This window comes from Phodopus roborovskii, unplaced genomic scaffold (genome assembly GCF_943737965.1).
Source record: "Phodopus roborovskii unplaced genomic scaffold, PHOROB, whole genome shotgun sequence".
Taxonomy (NCBI): Eukaryota; Metazoa; Chordata; class Mammalia; order Rodentia; family Cricetidae; genus Phodopus; species Phodopus roborovskii.
Window position 1 is genome coordinate 31,372,044 of NW_026126571.1, and position 4,417 is coordinate 31,376,460.

The window sequence follows — 4,417 nt, forward strand, 5'->3', positions numbered from 1 at the left end:
TACAGCCAGGAAACATTAAACACTTTTACATCAGCAAGGACACAACAAGAAAGAGGACATTGAGGCCATGATTCGGGAAGGGAAGGGTGCTCATGTTCTCACAGTCAGCACAATGGGTGTGGTAAGGCCAGAGAGCTGTCAATATGCCCCAAGGGCTGCTGGACACTGAGGTATTACCAGGCAAACGATCTCCAGGGAAAGAAGATGGCACACCTCACTTTGTGGGAGAGCTTAAGCAACTCAGTTTAAGAACAACTTCTTTACTAATGGCAAGGTGTGAGCTAAGTCTTTACTGAAGAGAAAGAAGTTCATAAAAGCTAGCCTCAGCAGCCTACCTTCCCACCCTCCAATCACACCAGCGCCAGTCTGCACACACAGACGATGTAAGTCTTATTCCATGGCTTCCTGGCAAATTGTAGGTACTCACCAGTGCCCTATGGTCTGCACACTCACCACACACTATTAAATTAGAACAGAATTTCATTTTTGTTCCAAAGTAAATCCTCCTGGTGGCCATTTCCCCAGGCCCAATTCAAGGGTAAATACTCAGCTAGTTTCTTAGTAAAAGCCTTAGGGTTGATGGCTAAAATGACCAGGAATGTATAACTGAATCTGGCTATGAAACATGTAGGATACACTGATTGTATTTTCTGAGCACCCAAAGTACTAAATAAAACTTTGCTACTTCCATTCCTGTGCTACACTAAAAGCGCCAACAGATTTCCACCTTCTTAAGCTGAGGCTTTCCATGGCAGTTTATGCCAGGGAAATATTTTTTTTTTTTTTTTTTTTTTTGCTCATTAAAACCACTTGAAAATAAGGGATTCTTCTAAAAGCATTCAAAGACTCTTAAATGACAGAGGTGCTAGCTGGTGCCACTACAATTCATAACCAACTATTACATGTCATAGCTTATATTGAAAAAGTTAATTCATGCTTATTTTGTTCCTTTAAAACATACTCTTTGGAAGCCATCATTACTCTTGAAGACAAATACTCCAGTAATCTCTCTTGCAAAAATAAAAGCATACTCATGCTAATTTCTAGCTCTTTGCTAAGTTCAACTACCTCCACACATTTACTAGTCTGATCACTTTACCAGCCAACCCATGACTTCACAGTCTTCTACACACTCCCCCAGGGTCCATTCAGCAGAAAGGTGTGAGCAGGTTTTGTAAGAATGACCTTGTAGGTGATACCCAATCTGCTCTTCACTGTGATCATGACAAATGAGAACTAAAGTACCTGAGTTCACGCCCGAAACTGAGGTGAAGGTAAAAGGAAGGGTTGCTTCGAAAGCTCACTCCTGCTCAGGGTCTGCCCAGTCGAAAGCTCACTCCTGCTCAGGGTCTGCCCAGTGCGAACTCGTCCCAGGGGGAGTGAGGCCACTGGTTTGCCTCAATCCCAGTCACCAAAGTATACAGAGGGCAAGAGAGCTGCTCTAGGCTTCACCACAAGAGCCCTTTCTAGAACAATGCCCTACCTTGAACACCTACAGGTTGCCAACAAGAACTTAAACTATTTGTGAAACATGAACTACTAGTCATAAAAAAAAAAAAAAAAAAAAAAAAAAAAAACTGGATAGGCTCAGGAGATCTTGTTCCTTTCCCCTTCTGTGAGGGACCTTGTATAAATCTCTTAGGTTCCTTCTTGTATCCTAGTTTCTCTGGCAGTGTGAATTATAGGCTGGTGATCCTTTGCTCTATGCCTAAAATCCATATATGAGTGAGTACATACCATATTGGGGGTGGGGGGCAGTGAGTGGAGAGGGAGTTAGGAGAAAGAGGAAGGGGAGGAGAGGAGAACATGTGGGACTAGGAAGATTGAGTCGGGGGATGAATAGATGAGAGAGAGGGAGGGAGAAAGAGAGAGAGAGACAGAGACAGAGAGACAGAGAGAGAGAGAATAAAAGAGGGAGCCATTAGAGGTTTGAAGAGAAAACTGACTCTAGAGAAATGTCCAGAGACCTACAAGACTGACCCCAACTAACAATCTGAGCAACAGTGGAAAAGCTACCTTAAATGTCATTCCCTGATAATGAGATTGATGACTAACTTATCCATCATAGAGCCTTCATCTAGTAGCTGATGAAAACAGAAGCAGACACCCACAGCTAAGCACTGAGCCAAACTGGAATCCAGATGTAGAGAGGGAGGACAAGACCAGGCTACAGAAACACATAGACAGCGGACCTGAACAAGGGGGAGCTAATGGATCCCCAGACTGATAGCTGGGACACCAGCATTGGACTGACTCAGACCCCCTGAACATGGGTCTCAGAAGGCCTGGGCAGTCTAAGGGACCTCTGACAGTGGAACCAGGATGGATCCCTGGTGTGCAAAAGGACTTTGGGAGCACATTCCCCATGGAGGGATACTCCCTTAGCCTAGAGGCAAGAGGGGGGCCTAGTCCATACTCCAAATGACAGATTTTGTTGATCCCTCCTAGAAGGCATTACTCTCCCTGTGGAGTGGGGGGGGGATGGGGGAGGACGGTGGGGGGCATGGGAGGGAGGGGAGGAAGAGACAGATGGAGGGAGGGAGGGAGGGAGGGAGGGGGAACTGCGATCGATATGTAAAATAAAAAAAAAAAAACTGGGAAGGAGGGAAACCTTTAAAAAGATACATTGTGCTACCAGACTACCATAGATTAAGTGTGTGTGCATATGTAGAAATGAGATAACCAAGATTTAAATAACATGCTAAAAAGCCAGGAAATAGATTTCCTGCCCCCCAAAAGAACAGTATTACCCACCCAAGCTATAGCCATAAACAACTTTGTTAATTTGCCTACATTCCAACAAAACTAATCACCTAAGAAAGAAAATATGAAAGAAAGGAAGACCCACAAGCACCCACAAAAATACCCACTCAAACCTAGCCTAGAGTATGTGGCAACAATTAAAATATTTCTATGGAAACTGCCTCATGCCTTATAAGCTTCTAAAATAAAATCCAGGTCTAATGGTGTCACTAAAGAAGAAATAACAAGTCTACCAGTTTTCCAGATCTCCCGATCGGCACTGAGTACTTGACATCAGATGCCGTCCATGTTTTTGAATTGTTGGACCAGAGGACCAAAGGCAGTGGAAGAAACCACCTCTTGAACAAATGCTCTGACACGAAGCATTTCAGTTCCCAGTCTGAGTGTTCAGTTAAAATGATGGGTGAAGACACCACCAGGTAAAAGGAAGAACATCCATCACCTAAACAGGATATCCCCCAGCAACCCTAGAGAGCAGTAGTAATTAGAGCAAAAGAAACCAAAGGGGTTTTGTTTTGTGTGGTTCTGCTTCTTTAGGAAGGCTGTGAACAGGTCAGCAACATTAACAGCAGTGATGGGCAGAGAAGAGCAGAACAGTGGATGGGAGATCCCTGCTGGGCATTTGTTCATCTGTTTTCTGTGTTAGCCAGAGACTCCACCACTGGCTTATCTCAGTTTCAGGGATGCCCATCTTAGGCGCTGTGGATCCTTCACAGACTTGGAGAGTGGCTTCCTGGCAGCTCTATAACCATGTGAGAAAGCTTTCTTTATCTAGCTTGGTGGCAGGCAACACAGACTCCATGTCATTGAGGATGCAGGAACTCAGTGCTACCTGTAGGCTGGGCATCTGCTTCTCCCCTTCTGTGTTCATCGCATCTCCTTCCAGTGTCCCAAGGTCCACATTTGTCCCAGGGATGGCTTCAAGGTAGTCTGGGAAATGACTCTGCTGTGAAGGCAGGGGCTATGGTTGATAGTGTCACCTGTTTTATCCATTTCATCAACACTGTTCAGGAAGTCATCCGGGGTCCGAGGGACACTGTAGCTACTCATGCTGAGGTCACTGTCTGTGCTCTCATCTCTAGAGTGATAGGTGCCACTGTTAAGAAAGGGGTCTGAACTATTGGTTGTCATTGTCCTCAGTTCCTGAGACATGGGAGAAGACACGGCATTCTGAGTTCCTCTGTCCTGCTCCAGTGTGGGCAACTGGCTTTGGAGAGCTAATTCCTGCCGCAGTAATTATTGCTATTTCAACCGCAGTCTCTCCTCCTCCATCTGCAGCTGCTGCGGTTGCATCTGCTGGTGCTAGCTGGAGTTGCCACCACCCAGGACACCTTGGCTCTGGGGAGCCAAGGGTGGCAGCTGCTTCACTGGAGCACTCTGTGTGATTCTCTGGTTCATGGCAAAAGAAGGATCAAGCCAGGGTGTGGTCTTGTTCTTATGTTTTATGTAGTAAACGTCTCCATCCTGAGTCATGGCTTGCTCCCATCCACCAGGAAGAGGTCCTGAGGTTGGAGTTCATCAGGGTCTGGGGCACTGCTGTGTTGGCAGGTGTAGGGACACTCAGCTGGGAGAGCATGGAATTCCTGGGATCCTGCCATGTTGTCTGATAGATGTGATTTAAGAAGTATCTCTGACCAGACGATGTCTTGGCCAT

At 45.8% G+C, this 4,417-nt stretch overlaps 1 pseudogene; it reads right to left on the bottom strand.

The window, feature by feature from the left end:
- Window positions 1–3,446: 3,446 nt before the first annotated feature.
- Window positions 3,447–4,417, bottom strand: LOC127235678 (transcriptional coactivator YAP1-like; annotated as a pseudogene).